The sequence below is a fragment of the Halichoerus grypus genome, chromosome 6 (genome assembly GCF_964656455.1).
Source record: "Halichoerus grypus chromosome 6, mHalGry1.hap1.1, whole genome shotgun sequence".
Lineage (NCBI taxonomy): Eukaryota > Metazoa > Chordata > Mammalia > Carnivora > Phocidae > Halichoerus > Halichoerus grypus.
The window spans coordinates 2,528,232-2,550,287 of record NC_135717.1 but is presented as its reverse complement, the minus strand read 5'-3'; the positions used below and the strand labels follow the sequence as shown (position 1 = coordinate 2,550,287).

The 22,056-nt window shown below is 39.4% G+C and overlaps 1 protein-coding gene and 1 pseudogene across 4 annotated transcripts in view; one reads left to right on the top strand and one right to left on the bottom strand.

The window, feature by feature from the left end:
• Window positions 1-22,056, bottom strand: part of SDK1 (sidekick cell adhesion molecule 1) — an 877,999-nt gene that overhangs the window by 840,507 nt on the left and 15,436 nt on the right. The gene's annotated exons all lie outside the window — the stretch shown is intronic.
• Window positions 20,375-21,759, top strand: LOC118530007 (developmentally-regulated GTP-binding protein 1 pseudogene; annotated as a pseudogene).

Sequence of the window (22,056 nt, the reverse complement as noted above, 5' to 3'; positions counted from 1 at the left end):
TAAGATTATTAAACCTAAATGCTAAATCACAGTAATGTAATTGGTATAAAACCAGAGAAAGAAAATCAACTATTTCACTACATTCACACATTGAATTAAAATGTATAACCACTTTGGACCCAATATGTATACAAAAGGATACTCATTCTCAGTAATAAGTGAAGAGATACAAATAAAAATGAGAATATTAAATAATTTAACACAGATTAAATAAGAATGTCTAGAATTTGCTTCACAATAAATGGGAGGAAGAGAAATAGGTACGGTGTAGGTGAAACAAGATTAACTGAGTTGAAATTACTGAAACTGAGTGATGGATGCATAATCTACCATAGCTTATGTTTACATCTATCATGATAAATTAAAGCAATAAAAAATGAATGAAGGAGGGGCACGTGGGTGGCTCAGATGGTTAAGTGTCGGCCTTCGGCTCAGGTCATGATCCCAGGGTCCTGGGATACAGCCCCGCATCAGGCTCCTGGCTCAGCAGGGAGCCTGCTTCTCCCTCTCCCTCTGCCTCTCCCCCTGCTCATGCTCTATCTCTGTGTCTCAAATGAATAAATAAAATTTTTTTAAAAATGAATGAAGGAAAGATAAAGTGGAAGGAAAGGCTATCAGTTTGCATATTTCTGATTTGCAATAATAAAAAAACAAAACTGACAGCAGTGCTGGGGAGAAGATGCAGACTTGAGGACCTAGCAAAGGGTACAGTAACACCACCTGTGATATGAAACAAATGTACTCTGTGACCGGCAGTCCTACTCCAAGGTATTTACCTGTGACCGGCAATCCTACTCCAAGGTATTTATGCTAACTGAGGTGACTATCTGACAAATAGGAAAACATGTATACTCATATTCATATCATGATTTAAAATGAAGAACTAAATTCCCATGTCTAAGAGTTAAGCAAAATATGACTAACAGTAGAGTACATATCCATTGAAAATAGTACATATCTGTATTTATAGATTTGAAAACTGACAGACGGTTGAGTGAAAGATTACAAAACAGCATACAATTTGATCCCACTTCAATGGATATGTACCCGTTCACATATATACATAGGCACAGAGATTTCTGGAAACTAGTTCATCAAAATTTTAACTATGGTTACATGTGGGGAGGAAGATTTTTTAATTTGTACTTTCTTTATGCTTTTCTATATTCTACAATTTTTCATGAAAAAGTACCATTTTTATAAAACCAAAGACATTAGGATGGGAAAAACACAAATCATGTTATTAAAGTTGAGATGTTCACACACACACACACACACACACTCCCAAGTAGAATTCTGCCTTTTTCTCTGGTTGGCTCTTTCCAACCCCATGTGTGTGTGTATGGGCACAGCCAAGAAACATGGTCTTTCCTAGGTCACCCAAATGGAGATTTGCTCCATGCACCTAAGTCATGGTTTCGTAAAGCCTAATGGCTTTGATTTTAACAACCCTTAAGATTTTCCTGTTCATGAAAAATTAGTTGAGCAGAAGTTCATAGAGAAAATAAAGGGGTCTGAGGATTACTTATACGACATTCACCAATTGTTCTAGTCCTCTTTTGCAGATATATAAAACTACATTACTTAGCAATGTTAATAATTTTTCACAAGAAGCTATTTTGTAGATATGCACTTTAATCCCTTAGGACAGTTTCTATGATGGAGTTACTTTTATATTCTATCGCCTATAATTAAAATCACTTTGGTTCCTGGGAACCAAAATTACATTTAAAAAGCTTCTTCACATGCCTACTACAATAAAAAGAATTTTTAAGCACAATGCCTAAATTCTCATTTTAAAACATATCTGTATTTTTCTCTTTTTAAAATTATTTAAATATCAATGAAAATAAAAAGTAAAATTACTTATGTCATGTACAAATATATGCAATAATCCATGAGGTTAGAGAAATACAGAGTAATAGGTTAAGATGCTACATATAAAAATTAGAACATTATATACAGGGGCGCCTGGGTGGCTCAGTCGTTAAGCATCTGCCTTCAGCTCAGGTCACGGTCCCAGGGTCCTGGGATGGAGCCCCACATCGGGCTCCTTGCTCGGCGGGAAGCCTGCTTCTCCCTCTCCCACTGCCCCTGCTTGTGTTCCCTCTCTGTCTCTCTGTCTCTGACAAATAAATAAAATCTTAAAAAAAAAAAATTATATACAAAAGATTGGGATTACTATAATACTTAGAATAGGCTACTGTGGGGCACCTGGGCGGCTCAGTCATTAAGCGTCTGCCTTCGGCTCAGGTCATGGTCCCAGGGTCCAGGGATCGAGCCCCTCATCGAGCTCCCTGCTCCGCAGGAAGCCTGCTTCTCCCTCTCCCACTCCCCCTGCTTGTGTTCTGTCAAATAAATAACTAAAATCTTTAAAAAAAAAAAAAGAATAGGCCACTGATGCTCAGATCATGAATCCTTGCATATCAATGTTTAGGATATGATCTATTGCTTGAAGATCTCCAACTCATCCATTAGAGCACTATGTCAGAATCTGTGGGGTTATTTTTAAGATTTTATTTGAGAAAGAGAGAGAGAGAGAGAGAAAGAATGAACGACAGAGCACGAGCTGGGGGTAGGGGCAGAAGAGGGAAAGGCAAACTCCCCGCGGAGCAGGGAGCCTGATGTGGAGCTTGACCCCAGGACCCTGGGATCATGACCTGAGTCAAAGGCAGATGCTTAACCAACTCAGCCACCGAGGTGCCCCAGAATCTGTTTTAAGATGGGCCTGTGAAACTCAAGCATCACCTCCCAAAAAGTAACTAGGTAGAAAAATTTAAGAAGCCATCCTTCTCAGACAGTCTAGACTTTGGCAATGGTGGTGATAAACACAGTTCCAGAGACACATAAACAGGTATTCCAGCAGAGTCTACCACATTATATAGGGGGCTGAAATAGTTTCCTAAAGCTTGTTCTCTGTTAAAAAGTAAAGTTCGAGGGTGCCTGGGTGGCTCAGTCAGTTAAGTGTCCAACTCTTGGTTTCAGCTCAGATCATGATCTCAGGATCGTGAAATTAGACCCACATCGGGCTCAGTGCAGAATCTGCTTGAGATTAACTCCCTTCCCCACCACTCTCCCTGCTCGCACTCACGTGCGCAAGCTTTCTCTAAAGTAAATAAATAAAATTTTTAAAAGATTTTATTTATTTATTTGACAGAGAGAGACACAGCTAGAGAGGGAACACAAGCAGGGGGAGTGGAAGAGGGAGAAGCAGGCCTCCCGCAGAGCAGGGAGCCTGATGCGGGGCTCGATCCCAGGACCCTAGGATCATGACCCGAGCTGAAGGCAGACGCCCAACAACTGAGCCACCCAGGTGCCCCAATAAATTTTTTTTTAAAAAAAGTAAAGTTCAACATGGAAAGCTTGCCCTCTGTTAATAAGCCGGGAAAAAGAATTTCCTTTCTAATGTTTGATCATAAGAACTTTCAAACGTATCAACTCTGAAATCTTGTCCTTTACTTTTTTCTGGACACAAGTTTAATAAAATTAAACAAGAGAACAACTAGAAATTCTGGTCTTAAAATATAAAAACCAACAACCACCTCAAATTGACCCCATGAGGAGGACTTCCCTAAAGAAGAGTTTTCTAGTTTCTGTTTAACAACAAAAGAGCTTACTACTGCTTTGAGAACAAAAACCATTTTTCTAACTAAAGGTCAGAAAATTGGGAGTTTATTTCCTATTACTGAGAAGATAAAGAATCTAGCCCCACAACACCTTTGATCACTACATCTCATCCTCTGCAGCAAATTCTAAGAGCTCTCTCCTAACTACTCTTATCACATGCTCCAAAAATTTTAAGGATTATCTTTTTATACCTGCATCTTAAATTAAAATAAAAGCAAATTTTTAAAGGGATTTAATAGGCTAAAAGTTTATCAAATTAATGGGCAAACAAAACTCTGCTTTCAAAGGAGTCATAGGATAGGTAGGCTTCTGGGGTACTGGTTATCATTCTAAGAGTTTGATTTTGATATTAATTACATGTGTTATGTTCCATTTGTGAAAATTTATCAAATAATATATTTCTGTACTTTCTGTATGTCTATTTCGATAAAAAGTTTACTTTAAAAAAATAATTCTACTTACAATCAAAATAATCTACTCAGTGATTTCAAATGAATGTTTCCCTAGAATAATACATACCAGATTTCATTACGAGGACTAACAGTCCACTTAAACTCCTTTCTCTCAAACTTATTTCTGCATTATGAGATACATAACATGATTAAAATCCTTGTCACATATGCAGGAATAGGAGACCAACGGACTTGAAGAAATGGAAACAGGTTGCATAAACCCTGAACTTAAAGGCAAGGAAAGAGACACTTTACCGGCTAAAGCAGAACCTTTACCCAACCTGTCAAAACATCACTCAACTATGAGTCCAGCAGTAGGTAGAATTTTAATTGTCCCACCCCAATCTCTAGAACATGTGGATATGAGGACATTACTCCTGTGGTCATGTTATATCTTATAGCACATATGACCTTCAGATAGGGTTATTATCCTGTTGTGCCTGATCTGGACACATGAGCCCTTACAAGCAATTAGTTTCTCTGACTGAAAGAAGAAGTAGCCAGAGATTTTCAAAGTATAAAAATAACCTGATGTGCTATTGCTGGCTTGTAGAGGGGCTACATGAGAAGGAAGGCAAGTGGCCTCTAGAAGCAGAGTAGCCCCAGGTGACAGCCAACAAGGAAATGGGACATCAGTCCTGCAACCACAATAAAGTGAACTTGATCAACAGTCTGAATGAGTTTGGAAGTGGATTTTTCTCTAAAAGAGGCTCTGGATATATTATGATCCATCCAAATGCTGGCCCACATTTACCATATATTTTCTTCCTATCTTTTATAGCAAGCTCTGGAAATTCAATAAGCAGAGGCATAAATGGTGATAAACGAAGAATAATTACACAATGCATTCATTCCACAAGCATTTATTGGGTTCCTATTATGTATTAGGCACTGTGCCAGATGCAAGGATTATATCAACGTATAAAATAATCTTTGAGGTTCTCAGACTAGCTTAAGAGACTGTTATAATCAACTACAATGAGGAAGGTACAAAGATAGGGAGATGCACAGGGTACTATGGAAAGAGTGCGGAGGACAGAGAAATCAGAAAAGGCTACAAGAAGGCAGTGATGCCTGAGCTGAGACTCAACAAATGACCTGAAGTTTGCCTAGCCAAGGTGGGGCAGGAAAGAGAGGCTAGACAGCAATATTCTGGGCTAAAGGAACCTGCAAAACAAAGGTAAGGAGGCAGAAACAGGATAGTGTGTTCTGGAGAAGGGAGCAACAAAGGAGTACCAGCAGTTCAGTATTTCAAGAGTGCCAAGTGAAACCCAAGAAAGACTGCACTGTAGAGGAAAACGAGGCTCAGATTATGAGAAGATTCTTGAATGCTGCAGTAGGAGCCATTATGAACAGAGATTCATGATGAGATTTAGGTTTTGGAAGCTGTATAGAGGATGGATTTGACCAAAAATATGGGCAGAAAGTTCAGTTAGAATGAGGACAGATTTGAAAAATATTTAAAGGAGTAAAATCCATAGGATTGCAAATCTGACTAACTGGCTGTGCAGGAGAGGGGGAAAGAGTCAAGGAAGGAAGAGGCAGACTCAAGAGAAGTCTCAGGTTTCCAGCTCAAGTGACTCAGTAGATGATGGAGACACCAAGAGAGGGAAAATACTGGCTGAAACCAGACCAGGTTGCAGAATAGGAAACAGGCTGGAAAGGTGTTCAGAGACATCCAGAGGCTGGAGAGCTTTTAATGCTAGGCTCAACTTGGTCAGCTTTGGAGAGCTAAGATTCCTAAGACTAAAAGGGTAGACCTCAGTTATCCATCACAAAAAAGCTGTTAGTCTTTGTAGTAGCTCACACAGTAAGGTGGGGGGGGGGGGGCGGGCACACTCAGGTGGAGACAGTAGAAAAACAGGGGATATATGTGCAATATTTCCTTACAGAAACAATGGAGACCAGCAAGTGATGAGACAGGTAGGCAAAGCAGGGTCTTAGTAACATTTTTCAGTAGTCAGGAAAAGAAAAATGTTTTCATATATACATTTATTCCACGAGTACAAACGCTTACTACAGGCCAGATAGAGCACTAAAAGATGCAATGACAATTCTGGCTTGAGGGACACTGTATTTGGGGTTCTAGTAGGATGAATCACAGCCCAAGCTCAGATCAGGGACTGGAGTGAGGAGATACAGATGAAGTCATCTGTTTAGGAATGATTGTTGACAGAGAGTAGATGAAATCACAAGGAAGAAAAGGCCAGAGAGAAAACCCTGAAGAACATCTACACTTAGAGGGTGACAAGGAAGAGGAAGAAACAGCATAAAGACTTACACATTAATTTATACAAGACACTCAGCTCTAACTAATTGAGCATGAAATAAGTTCAAGCCTCTGAGAAAAACACTCCCTGGTTTCAAGGAGTCTGTACAGTACAATAGAAGAGTTTACGTATATGTAATGATAACACTAGGTGAAACTTCTGAGTACTATAGTGAAGCTGCAAATAAATGGTATGGGAGATGGGGCACTATTCTAGTTTGGATGAATTAGGGAAGATTTCATGAAGGAAAATGCATCAGAGTTGACCCTTCAAAGAGGGAAAGGAATGTAAACACAAAGGTAAGAGAATAAAGGGAAATTATAACCAGTAACAATGGTGGACTTTTACATGTATTTGGAGTCAGTCTTTGCAACTACTCTCATTTGTAAAAGAAAAGGATAATCAAAAAGTTGAGTGTAGCTGAGAGAGTGGGTTATGGCAAGGAAGAGAGACTTTTCCTCAGTTTGGCGCAGGTGCTTCTCAATGTTTTCTATGACCAACAATCAAAATCCAAAGTGGATATCCACTTAAATGTTTAGATTTTCACCTGAAAATAACAGATCCATTTATATGAAGTATAAAAATCATCTCCTGTAAAACACTCATGAGTACCCATATCTGGGGCAGCCACTGTTCTTGGTGAAACACAACTCTGACACTATACAGCAGTTCTTACAGAAATAAAGGAATGTTAAAATGTAATGGTAGCACAAAAGAAGTCCAGGTAAGAATAAGTGAGTTTCTGCTGTGAAAGAGACCATATTTAAGATTATGGGCATTTGCTGCAGTAAACTCACTTCTAAAAATATATCACACAGATAAACCAACACAAGTGTGAAAATACCCACAATGTAAGATTATTCAATATGGACTATCTTGAATAGTAAAAGACTAAAAAAACCCAAGTAACCTGGAGACTGGTTGAATGAACCTGGTATAGCTGTACAATGAGGTACTGCATAAACAGAGCATAGGAAAGGTGGGAAGAAGAGAATCCCTGTGCATTGATATGGAGAGACTTCCAAATTATGTTATTATGTTGGAAAAAATCAAATTACAGAAAACTGTACAATATGCTATCTTTTATATATGACTGAGAGGAAATGAGAATATGTTTGTATACTCACATTTTTGCAAAAACAATACGGGAAAAATAAGCAAGAAACTAGTAACAGAAAGGAAAAAAAATATTCAAATCATGTATCCGAAAAGGCCTTAGAATCCAAAATATATAAAGAATTTTTACAACTCAACAAAAAGACAGTGCAATTTAGGGATGGACAAAGAAAGAAGAGACATTTCTCCAAAGATATACAAATGCCCAATGATCATATGAAAAGGTGCTCAACATCATTATTCATTAGGGAAATGCAAGTCAAAAATTTTTCAAAAAAAATTAAAATTCTCATACATTGTTGTTGGGAAAGTAAAATGGATCAGCCACTGGAGAAAAGTGTGGCAATTACTCAAAAATTTAACATAGAATTATCATGTGATCCAGTAATTCCACTCCTAGGCACATAATCCATAAATGAACACAAGTACTCATACAACTACATACATTTTCACAGCTAGTGTTTGCAATAGCCAAGAGGTAGAAACAATGCAAATATCCATCAATGGAAGAACGGCTAAAAAGTGTGGCATATTCATATAATGGTTACCCATTAAAAAAAACAAAAACAAAAACAACAAAAACACATTAAGTGCTGATACACAGGACATGGACGAACCTAGAAAACACCATTAAGTGGAATAAGCCAGACACAGAAGGTCTCCTACTCTATTATATGATTCCTTTTTTTTTTTTCTTTTTAAGATTTATTTGGCAGAGAGAAAGAGCACGCACAAGCAGGGGGAGTAGCAGGCAGCGGGAGAGGGAGAAGCAGGCTCCCCGCTGAGCAGGGAACCCAACATGGGCTGGATCCCAGGACCCTGGGATCATGACCTGAGCCAAAGTCAGACTCTTAACTGAATGAGCTACCCGGTGCCCCTATGATTCCATTTCTATGAAATATCCACAACAGGCAAATCCATACAAACATAATGCAGACTGGTGGTTGCCAGGAACTAGAAGAGGGAGGAGAGAAGAAAGCATGAGCACTTAATGGGTACAGAGTTTCCTTTGGAGGTAATAACAGTGTTTTGGAACTGCATAGAAGCAACGATTGTGTAATACTGAAAAAATGTACTGAATGCCACTGAACCGTTCACTTTAAAATGGCTATTTTGGGGGCACCTGGGTGGCTCAGTTGGTTAAGCGTCTGCCTTTGGCTCAGGTCATGATCCCAGGGTCCTGGGACTGAGCTCCCCATCCCCCAGCTCTCTGCTCAGCAGGGAACCTGCTTCTGCTTCACCCTCTGCCTCTGCCTGCCGCTCTGCTTACTTGTGCAGGTGCGCTCTTCCTGTCAAATAAAATCTTCAAAAATAAATAAATAAAATGGCTATTTTTACAGTATGAAATTTGCCTCAATTAAATTTTTTAAAAAAAGAGAGACGCTAATAAAAATGGTTACCTGGGACAGGGGAGGAGACAAAAAGGCTGGAGGGATAGAGGTGTCAGCAAGACCTCTCCCTATATATTCTTATACAGCTTGACCTGTAAATATGTTTACAAAGTAAGCAAAAATAACTCCACATTTATTTTATTAAGTCTTAGCTTAAATAAGTTTAGTCATAATATGACCAAAAAAATAAGATTTTTTTATATGTTTTTTTTTTTTAAGATTTTATTTATTTGAGAGAGTGAGTGAGAGAGCACAAGCAGGGGCAGGAGCAGAGGGAGAGGGAGAGAAGGAGTCTTCCTGCTGAGCAAGGAGCCCAACATGGAGCTCCATCCCAGAACTCCGGGATCATCACCTGAGCTGAAGGCAGACACTTAACCGACTGAGCCATCCAGGCTCCCCAAGGAGTATTTTTTTTGGAAAGTAACTTCAAACACCATAAGATCTTTACAATATCTTTAAATTTTAACAAGGCGGGGGGGGGGGGGGGAGGGAAGGATGATGTGACCAAGATGGCAACATGGGTTGGTCCTGACTTCACTCTCTCTCACAACAAGAACTAACAACTATTCAAGTATAAGAACAGCAATGAGAGAATCCTAGAACACCAGGGTTAATCTGAAGCATCCCCCACTGCACCACAGAGTAGACGATAGACTGCACCAGAAGGGTAAGAGAATCAGCTATAAATTGACAACACCGCCCATCCCCAAGCCAGCAAAGCACCAAGCCTCCAGAGAGGTCTCCCATCAGCCTCTAGATCCTCCAATGGGAAAAGATAACGCCAGAGGGACAACAAGCCATGCACCGCCTCCCCCCGCCCCCCACCAGCAGTGTGAGTAGCTATGTGGAAGCCACTAGTTTGACCTCAATGGGGACTGCAGGGGATCTGCAGGGCCCAGCCACTGGAAAACTGACTGTAACAGAGGGGTGGGAAAGGGAAAGCAACAATCAACACAAGGATCTTGGTGGACCAAGTCCATATCCACAGTGCCTAAGAAAAGTAATCCCAACCAGCAGGCTTTGTTCATCTGTAGAATCACGTCAGTGGGACTGTCCAAGGAACTCTGCAGGGTGTACAGACTGGCTTGATTCAGATCCTCAAACAAGGAGTTTTGCCAGCCCTAGAGCCAGTCTGGCTACGACCAAGTAAGGAGCGGAGTCACAGTCCCACCCACTGTAGAATGTGTCTCCTGGCCACATCTGACAAGAGGGGCTGGTGGGAACACCTGAAAGTCATGCAGACCAGTGGCACTCAAGCCCAAGAGAAGGGCAGGCAGTGCTGATAATGTGCAGAGTAAAACCAGTGAACCTGTTCAACCAGGGAACTTAGGGTGTGGGTCAGCTTAAGTTGGGACAACAAAGAGCTCTGCCGACTTTAGAGCTGCTTCTCCCACTGTGCCCAGACGGAAACTAACTCATAGCCCCATCATTAATGAGTACAGCTCCAGCCTGCGCAACCAGAAAACATAACCAGAGCACATGAGAAACTACACAGCCCTTCCAACAGCCCTGCTTAGAGTGTCACTTGGACAAAAAGCACTGCCTGCAGCTTTTCCCCTGTGATGGCCTCACATGCCCAGGGAATTCAGTCCACACTGTGGCCTGATTCGGGTCTCCAAACAACATGCCATACAAGCCCTGGGTCCTGTCCTGCTTCCCATAGCCCAATCTATGAGTGAATATAGTACCCAACCCCAATCTTCTAGTAAGCCTGACCAGAGAATCCAGGCAGCCTCAGGGCCCATCCTAAAGCATCCCTTTAGTAGTGTCCAACCCAGCAGTCCTATCCAGCTGTTCTCAGCCAATGGTACAACACCTATCTTCAACCTCACAGGTCAGAGTTGCCTCACTCAAAAAGACAATAGCAGACCCCACCTGCAAAAGGATATTACCAAGAGGCACAGAAACCCAAACTGAGCTGACTGGTGAAGATCAGTCTCTGCCTAAGCAAACCTACCAAGACTGAAAAAGAAACCTGATTATTCAAATGAGCAGATACCAACATAAGGAATCAAGGAACATGAAGTACCAAGTAAATATGACACAACAAGCTCTAATAACACAACATTTAATAACCTATTTAAAAAACAGAAACCTGTGAACTATCAGAAAAAGAATTCCGAAAAATCTCCATTAAAAAGTTAAATGAAGGGATGCCTCAGTGGCTCAGTTGGTTAAGCATCTGCCTTCAGTTCAGATCATGATCCCAGGGTCCTGGGATTGAGCCCCGCATCGGGCTCCTTGCTCAGCGGGGAGCCTGCTTCTCCCTCTGCCTGCTGCCCTCCCTGCTTGTGCTCTCTCCCCCTCTGACAAATAAATAAAATCTTTAAAAAAAAAAAAAAGTTTAATGAACTAAAGGAACACAGAAACTACTAGAGGAAATCAGGGAAACAATGAACAAAAATAAGATCAACAAAGCAATAGACACCATCAAAAAAAAAAAAAAAAAAACACAGAACAGTAATCCTAGAGGTGAAAAATGTAGTAGGTGAGTAATTCAACAGAGGGTTTCAAAAGCAGATTCAACCATACTGAAGAGAAAAATCAGTGACCTGGAAGCTAGGACATTAGAAATTACCCAGTTAGAGAAGAAAAAAGAAAAAAGGAATGAAAAAGAGTGAAGAAACCCTGAGACTTACAAGACACAATGAAAAGAAACAATATTCACATTATGGAAATTCCAAAAGGAAAATAGAAAGGCACAGACAGTATTTTTAAAGCAACAGAGGTTGAAAGCTTCCTGAACCTGGTGAGAGAAAGACACCCAGATCCATGGGGCCCAAAGGACCCCAAATAGGTTGAGCCCAAAAGGGCTATACAGACACATAATTAATTTTTAAAAGTCAAATTAAAGAATTTTAAAAGTAGCATAAGTAAAGAAGTTACATACAAAGGACCTCCTATAAATCTGTCGGCAGATTTCTCAATAGAAACATCAGGCCAAGAGAAAATAGGATGACATATTCAAAACATGAAAGAAAATAACTGTCAACCAAGAGTATTATACCTGGCAAAGCTGCCCTTCAGAAAAGAAGGAGGGATGAAGACTTTCCCAAATAAATAAAAACTAAGGGAGTTCATTGCCACTAAACCTCTCTTACAAGAAATGCTAAAGGGAGTTGAGTGGAAGAAAAAGGACGCTAATCAACATCATAAGAACATAAAAATGTAGCGTAAAACTCACTGGTAATGATAAATATATGCACAAAGTTAGAATGTGTAATTTGGCATGATTGTGCATAATTCACTTAGAACTCTAGTTTGAAAATTAAAATGAATGTAGTAAAAGTTACCGTAATCACAGCAATGTGTTAATAGTTCTACAATATAAAAATATGTAAATTCTAACAGTAATAACCTAAAATGTGAGAGGGAGAAGTAAAAGTATAGTCTTGAAATATTATTGAAGTTGTCATCAGCTTGAAATAGGTTATAATTAGAAGATATTTTATGTAAGCCTCATGGTAACCACAAAAGAAAAATGTATAGCAATTACACAACAGAATATAAGTCAAAGCATACAGACATCAAAAGAAATCAAAACACAAAAAAGCAGGTGAAGAAACAAGGAACAATGGATCTACAAAACTACCAGAAAACAATGAACAAAATAGCAATAGTAAGTCATTACCTATCAATAATTACTTTAAAACACATTAAATTATCCAAGCAAATGACACAGAATGGCTAAATGAATTAAAAGATTCACTGATATGCTAGCTATAAGAGACTCACTTAAGCCTTAAAGACACACATAGACTGAAGAAATGGAAGAACTCATTTCCAGCAAATGGTAACCCAATAAAAGCAAAAGTAGATATAACAGACAAAATAGACTTTAAAACTGGTAAAAACAAAGAAGGTGAATGCATAATGATAAAGGGGTCAATCAAGATATATTAATTTTAAATCTTTATGTGCCCAACATCAGAGCACCTAAATATATAAAGCAAAACCTAACAAAGCTCAAAGAATAAACAGTAACACAGTAATAGTTGAGGGCTTTAATACCCCAGTCTCAACAATGGATATATCATCTAGGGAATCAATAAGGGAACAGCAGATTTGAACAACACTATAGACCAAATAGACCTAACAGACATATACAGAATATCCTATCCAACAAAAGAATACACATTCTTCTCAAGCACATATAAAACATTTTCTAGGACAGACCATATGTTAGGCCACAATACCGCTCTGAGCAAATTCAAGAACACTGAAATCACACCAAGTATCTACTCTGACCACAATGGCATAAAACTAAAAATCATTAACAAGAGGAAAACTGGAAATTTAAGAACACATGGAAATTAAACAATACTCTCCAAACAACCAATGGATCAAAGAAAAAATTAAAAAGGGAAATAAAGTTTGAGACAAATCAAAAAGGAAACATACCAGAGCATACAGGATGTAGCAAAAGCATTCTAGGAGGGAAATTCAGAGCAATAAATGCCCACATTAAAAAGAAATATCTCAAAAAAAAAACAACCCTAACTCTATGCCTGAAAAACAAAAGAACAAATCAAGCCCGAAGTTGGCAGAAAAAGGGAAATAAAGATTATAGGAGAAATAGAGAAAAAAATTAACCAAAGTATTGTTTCCTTGAAAAAGATAACAAAAATGACAAACCCTTAGTTAGACTACCCAAGAGTGGACCCAAATTAACAAAACTATAAATGAAAAAGGAGACATTACAAATGATACCACAGAAATACAATCAAAAGAGGCTCCCATGAACACATACACACCAAACATTAGTACATTAACCGCATCATACACCACAATCAAGTGAGCTTTATTTAAGGGATGCAAGGATGGTTCAACCACCACCACAAGTCAATCAACAGGCTACAACACATTAAAAAAAAAAGCATAACACAAAATGCAACATCCATTTAGGATAAAAACTCTCAAACCTACAGCTCACATCATCCTCAATAGTGAAAAGCTAAAAGCTTTTCCTGTCAGCACAGGAACAGGACAAGGATGCCCACTCTTGCCAGTTTTATTCAACACAGTATTGCAAGGCCTAGCCACAAGAATTAGGCTAGAAAAAGAAATAAAAGGCATCCAAATTGGAAAGGAAGAAGTAAAACTCATTATTTGCAACTGACATGATACTACATATAGAAAACCCTAAAGAAACCACCAAAAGAAAAAAAATTTTTAGAACAAATGATTTCAGTAAATTTGAAGGATACAAGACCAATATACAGAAATCTGCAGTGTTTCTATACACTAGTAACAAAAGCATCAGAAAGACAAATTGAGAAAATAATCCCATTTACAACCGCATCAAAAAGAATAAAACACCTAGGAACAAATATAACCAAGAAGGTGAAAGACTTGAACACTGAAAACTTTAAGATACTGACAGATACTGAACAAGACAAAAATAAATGGAAAGATATTCCATGCTCATGGTTTGGAAGAATATTGTTAAAATGTCCATACTTCCAAAGCAATCTACAGATTCAATACAATCCCTATCAAAATTCCAATGGCATACTTCTTACAACTAGGACAAATAACTCTAAAATTTGTACAAACCCACAAAAGATCCTGAACAGCCAAAGCAATCTTGAGAAAGAAAAACAAAGCTGAGGTACTACGCTCCCTTATTTCAAACCATATTACAAAGCTATAGTAATTTTAAAAGTATGGTATTGGGGGGACGCCTGGGTGGCTCAGTTGGTTAAGCGTCTGCCTTCCACTTGGGTCATGATCCCAGGACCCCAGGATCGAGTCCCGCATCAGGCTCCTTGCTCAGCAGGGAGCCTGCTTCTCCCTCTGACTGCTGCTCCCCCCGCTTGTGCTCTCTCTCTGACAAATAATCAATCTTTTTTAAAAAAGTATGGTATTGAGGGGGAAAAAAAGCACACACATGGATCAATGTAACAGAATTGAGAGTCCAGAAATAAACCCACACATATGTGGACAATTAATCTACCACAAAGGAACCAAGAACATACAACAGAGAAAAAACAGTTTCCTTCAATAAACAGTGCTAGGAAAATTGGACAGCCACATGTAGAAAGTGAAACTAGACCACTAACTTGCACCATATACATATTAACTCAAAATGGATTAAATACGTGAATGTAAGACCTGAAACCATAAAACTCCTAAAAGAAAACAAAGGCAGTAAGCTTCTTCACATCAGTCTTACTGACATCTTTGTGGATCTGACTACAAAGGGAAACACGAAAATAAACAAATAGGACTACATCAACCTAGAAAGCTTCTGTGCAGCAAAGAAAACTATCATCATAACAAAAAGGTAACCTACTGGGAAAAGATACTTGCAAACCGTATCACTGATAGGGGGATAATATCCAAAAAATATAAAGAACTCCTACAATTCAACAACAGAAGCTACAATTAAAAAATGGGCACAGGACCTGAATAGACATTTTTCCAAAGACAAAGATGGCCAACAGGCACATGAAAAGATGCTCAACATCACTAATTATTGGGGAAATGCAAATCAAAATCACAATGAGATATCAACTTACACCTGTGAGAATAGCTATTATCAAAAAGACAAGAAATAACAAGTGTTGGAGAGGATGCAGAGAAAAGGGGACCCTAATACACTGTTGGTGGGATTGAAAATTGGCACAGCCACTTTGGAAAACATTATAGAAAATCCTCAAGAATGGAACTACCATATGACCCAGCTATTCCAATTCTGGGTATTTATTTCCAATACAAAAACACTACTTCAAAAACATACACGGACCCCTTAGCTATTTACAATAGCAAAGATATGGAAACAACCTAAGTGTCCACTGATAGATGAATGAATAAAGAAGATGTGATATATTTATGCAATGGAATACTACTCAGCCATAGAAGAATGAAATATTGCCATCTACAACAACATGGATGGACCTTGAAGGGATAATGCTAAGCGAAATAAGTCAGAGAAAGACAAATACTGTACGATTTCAGTCATATGTGTAATCTAAACAAACAAACAAAATAAAGTCATAGATACAAAGAACAGATTGGTGGTTACTAGAGGGGAAGGAGGTTGGATGAAATGGTGAAGGAGGCTAACTGTATGGTGATGGATGGAAACTGGACTTCTGGTGATGATTTTCTGTAATGTGTAGTTTCTAATTATAAAGCTATACACCTGAAACTCATGATAAAAAAAGAAATAAGTACTTGAGATGTAACATACAACATGATGACTACAGTTAACACTGCTCTATGATATACAGGACAATTATTAAGAGGAAATCCTAAGAGTTCACATTTTACAAGGAGAAAAAATTTTGTTTCTTCTTTCTTTGTATTCTATCTATATGAGATGATCGGTGTTGGCTGAACCTACTGCAACAACCATCACACATATATGTAAATCAAACCATCATGCTATACATCCTAAATTTATACAGTGATATGTCAATTATTTCTCAATAAAGCTGAAAAAAAAGGCACTGCTTGTTTTTCATGTAAATTGACCATTATTCTGATTCTGTATCAATCAAGTAAATGCCTTGAGTTCTTCTTGCAGGTTCTGATAGATGGACCTCAATCACAGTCCTGGGCTGAACCCCCAGAACCAGAAGTGGCAGGACAGGCCAAAGCTCACCACCCACAGGCTGATCACCCAGGATTCCCTCACCATTACTGCACTCCAAGAAACTTCAGGTACTCTGAAATAAACTCAAATTAAGTGATCCAGAAAAATCAAAGATGACTTTCTAATTCATTTTTACTTTGATTTTGAGGCTTCTAAAAAAAAAAAAAAAAAAAACCCTCAAAAAAAAAAAAATCCGTGGTATCATCATTCAGGAATTTTTTTTTTTTAAAGATTTTATTTATTTATTTGAGAGAGAGAGAGAGAGATAGTGAAAGCAGGAACACAAGCAGGGGGAGTGGGAGAGGGAGAAGCAGGCTTCCCGCCGAGCAGGGAGCCCGATGCGGGGCTCGATCCCAGGACCCTAGGATCATGACCTGAGCCGAAGGCAGACGCTTAACAACTGAGCCACCCAGGCGCCCCTCAGGATTTTTTTTTAAAGAATGAGTTTCAAAAAAGATTTTCTTTTCACATACAATAAAAACACTTAAGTAGGGGCGCCTGGGTGGCTCAGTCGTTAAGAGTCTGCCTTCAGCTCAGGTCATGATCTAGGGTCCTGGGATCGAGCCCCGCATCGGGCTCCCTGCTCGGCGGGAAGCCTGCTTCTCCCTCTCCCACTCCCCCTGCTTGTGTTCCCTCTCTCGCTGTGTCTCTGTCAAATAAATAAAATCTTTAAAAAAAAAAAAAAAAAAAAACACTTAAATACACTTAGTTTTCATTTCAAGAGCCTTCAGTTGATATGCCCTGAAATATCTTAAAATGTTTAAATGGCAAGGTATCACTAAATACTGTATTACATTAGCAAAAGTTAAATTTCAGAAGAAAAATACATACTTCAAGAATTTCATGATCCTCTGTCAGAGTCTACAGGCTACATTTAATTTTTATCAAGCACAGGTTTAAAGTAAGACTGCTTAGCCTTAGCTGATATTTTTAAGCCACACTTTCCCTGACAGTACCAACATACTCATTTCTCTAATTCCTGACATCAAAATCATTTTAAACAATTTTTTGTCAAGTTTGATATTATATATACAGTTTGGTCTTACTCTATAAGCAGCAAAAGATATACAAAAGGTCTTCCTTTCTTAACACAGATGAGTGAACAAATTCCATAACTCAAGTAGGACTTATTCTGAGATGGTTGTAACAATTACTATTTAAACAGAGCAACTGCTTAAGAGATACAAGATATTTGACTAAAATCTACAAAGACTGAACTGGCACCACAAATCTGATTTCTGATGACTTATTTGTAAAGAACAAAATTGGGTCAAAATGTTTCCTCTATCTTTAGGGTTTTCATACACCAACCAAGAGAAAAATCAACCAATGTTAAACAAAACTACTTTAAAGGAAGAACTGGGATGCTGAAATACACAATTCTGAATGCCATGCAGCGATTTACAGGAACAGGAGTTCTCATTCTGTATAATATATAAACATTTTTAGTTTACTTGTAGCTTTCTCCACAGACTTCAAGGTATTATGTGTAAAATAATAACAAGGGATAGGGAAAAAAAAAGAAGATGGCTAAAACTGCAAAGGAGGGCAAACATCTGGAAATTAGAATCAGGTGTCTAGAAAGTCTCCCTCTTCGGGTGTATACATGCATTTAAGGGAGCTGGGGAGGAAGAGAGGGGAGCTTGTGTGCAAAGCAGAATCACCTGGAATGTCTTAAACCCACACATCAGAACAGAATGGGGAAAGGGGAAAGGGATCTGGAAGAACTGTTTCAAAAGGGCAGAAGAATTACAACTCTGCCACACTATAATCCTCCCACCACTTCTGGGCAATTCTATGAAGCAAAGAGAAATTCATTTTCTCCCTTTCTCAGAAAGCCTTGGTACACAGTCAAGCCATCATCTCTTTAAATGTTCAAATTTTCAGTAAAGTAAATGGGGGAAGAAAGGATTATTAAGAATAGGTTAGATTTAGGAAAGTGAAAGAGAAAATCAGATTTTTAATATAAAGAAACAGTACCAAAAAAAGTCAAATTCTTGAACAGAACATTTCAAATGTATTTTAGTGCTGCATTTCTACGTATTTCCTTCAATGATTACAGATCTACAGCAAAAACGAGATTTGAGTTGGCGACAGGCAGACCAGGGACATGCAGGCCATTATCAGGTACCCTGGGAGTGGATAACCAATCCTTGCTCATCACTGGCATACAATGACAGACACTCAAAAGGGACAAGAACATTAATATCAAACAGTACAAATACACATCATCCAAGTAGTGAAAACCTATCAGGGCCAAGAAGCCAAAAACCACTCCTGAAGAGGGCACAAAAGAAACCTCTAAAATGTAAGTTGGTTTGCTTAGATCACACCAGCTGGTGGGTATAGATGGAATCACACTGATGTGAATACCCTAAACTCACCAGGTCTAAACCCCCAGATGCTCTTACACTCAACTCCCTTAAAGGGCCCTACACAAATATTTCTAGGTACAGCAGCCCTGACTCCTCCAAGCACGACAGTTTGACAGAGTCCTGTCAAAGGAGATCCATGCAGCCCCTATGAAAAGGTGGGGGGAATTCCTAGCTAGACTTCTTGTACCCTGGAGCAGAACATTAAAATAGCTCAGTAAGGCAACTCATCTAGTTTACAGACACCGTATTATTCTATTTTGTACACACCACACCCTGCATACCATTCCCCCGAGGCCCCACTGCCTCTGACTTATCATCATCCTGACAGTTTTCAGTGAACAATGGGGTTGCTGTATCCCCGCCCTCCCCATGCACACTCTCCCCTCCCCCACCCGCTCATGACCGGCCTCCTAGGGACAACCCGGACAGGCCCACACCATGGAGTGCTTCTGTGGCACCTCAGCCCTACACTTACCACTCTCTGCCAGTTACCATCTGTATCCAAACCTCAGTTCCATCCCAGCTGAAATCCCAGTCACAAAAAGAATCATTCTGCCTAGTGACTTGAAAAATTTCGACTGCTGACATTAAATTCACTCTGGAGTATCATCAACAGAAATATTTCTTCTCTGTGAGGTTTTATAATAAACCACAACTGATGATACCTAATGCAATGACAGAGATGATATGATAGGTCAGTAAAGTCATCAACAAGCCAAGATATCTCAAAAAGTAAAAGAAATGTAACATTTGTTGAGGAAAGGATGGGGAAGGAAGAAGGAAAGCATACAATGGAAGAAAAGGACAGACAAGGTAAGTTAAAAGGTCAAGAAATATGTAATGCCTTCTGTATATTTTATTTTAGTTAAAGAAGGAGAAACACATTAGGGGTTCATCTGATCTGATGATAAATTAATGAGCAAATAGCTATGATTTATTAAGCAAGACACTGTGCTAAATGCTTTACATACATTATCTCTTCTAATCCTTACAAAAACCTTGTGAAGAGATACTAACCTTTCATTTTATAAAGGAGCAACTGGTTATATAACCTCTCCAAGGTCACACAGCTCATAAATGGCAGAGCCAGGGTTTTAACCCAGCTCTTAAACTCATGACACCATCATGTTATAATGCCAATACACCTTAGCCAACGGCTTAAAAGCACATTTTCTATGTATTTAAAAATGAGATATCTACATGTGCTAATACGAATGCTCTCTAAGATACAATGTTAAGTAAAAAAAGACAATTGTGCTGAGGCCAGTCTCCAAAGTAATAGTATGCTACCTTTTGCATAAAGTCAAGGGCTGGGAGAAAAGATATATATGGTCGCACACACAAAAAATATCATTGAAAGAATATTCAAACTGGGAACAGTGATGGCCTCAGACAGAGGGGACCAGGGGATTGAGATCAGAAAAGAGCCTTTTCACTACATATACTTCGGCATGGTGAGACTTTTTAACCCACTCATGTCATTTTTCACAAGAAATAAGCACTACAGAGTAGCGCCTGGTGGCCTTGGCAGGTACCCCCGTGGCTGTGTAAGGGGAAGTAGTCTGTGCGGAGGCCACTACGCTCTCCTCCCAACGCCCTGTGACTCGCCACCATGAGCAGCACCTTAGCCAAGATTGCGGAGATCAAAGCCGAGATGGCTCGGACTCAAAAGAACAAGGCCACAGCACATCACCTAGGGCTGCTTAAGGCTCGCCTTGCTAAGCTTCACAGAGAGCTCATTACCCCAAAAGGTGGTGGTGGTGGTGGACCAGGAGAAGGTTTTGATGTGGCCAAGACAAGTGATGCTCGAATTGGGTTTGTGGGTTTTCCATCAGTGGGAAAGTCAACACTGCTTAGTAACCTGGCAGGGGTATATTCCGAGGTGGCAGCCTATGAGTTCACTACTCTGACCACTGTGCCTGGTGTCATCAGATAACAAAGGTGCCAAGATCCAGCTCCTGGATCTTCCAGGTATCACTGAGGGTGCCAAGGATGGGAAAGGTAGAGGCCGTCAAGTCATTGCAGTGGCCCGAACATGTAACTTGATCCTGATTGTTCTGGATGTCCTGAAACCCTTGGGACACAAAAAGATAACTGAAAATGAGCTGGAAGGCTTTGGCATTCGCTTGAACAGCAAACCCCCCAACATTGGCTTTAAGAAGAAGGATAAAGGAGGCATTAATCTCACGGCCACTTGCCCTCAGAGTGAGCTGGATGCTGAAACTGTGAAGAGCACTCTGCTGAATACAAAATTCCCAATGCTGATGTGACACTGCGTAGTGATGCCACAGCGGATGACCTCATCGACGTGGTAGAAGGAAATAGAGTTTATATCCCTTGTATCTATGTGTTGAATAAGATTGATCAGATCTCCATTGAGGAATTGGATATCATCTATAAGGTGCCTCACTGTGTACCCATCTCTGCCCATCACCGCTGGAATTTTGATGACCTCTTGGAAAAGATCTGGGACTACCTGAAACTAGTGAGGATTTACACCAAGCCCAAAGGCCAGTTGCCAGATTATATATCCCCAGTGGTGCTGCCTTACTCTAGGACTACGGTGGAGGATTTCTGCACGAAGATTCACAAAAATCTTATCAAAGAATTTAAATACTCTCTGGTGTGGGGTCTGTCTGTGAAACACAATCCTCAAAAAGTGTGTAAAGATCATACATTGGAGGACGAGGATGTCATTCAGATTGTGAAGAAATGAAACCTTCCCCTCTACCCATGTGCTGGGCCAACCATAGCAGCTTCTCCCATGACCAAGCACCCTACCCCAAACCCCTTCGAGCTTTGGCAGCCAGTGGATCAGGATTCAGGGGAGGGAGATGAAGGCATCCAAGCTGGAACTTTGTCTTAACTTGGTATCACCTTGTAAATTCAACTGCATAAAGGACCTGGTAGGCCATCCAGCTATGTGCAGTTCATGTGTCACCGTCAGAATTTGTTTTGGGTTGGACTGAATGAGGATGGGTATATGTACAGTGAGACATCTGCAGAAGGGGTACTTGGGAGCTTGGTCTTAAGTGTGAAATAGATAAAAATGTGACTGCAACATCTTATTTGATGTTTAGTCATGGGAGACCCTTCCAAAAAAAAAAAAAAGAAGCACTACATAATAAAATACATTATAACTGTAAAAGCTAAAAATCCTATAATGAAGGATACCTTACACCTCTCCCTGCTTACCAAGGCTAAATAAAACTAAAAGATTTATGG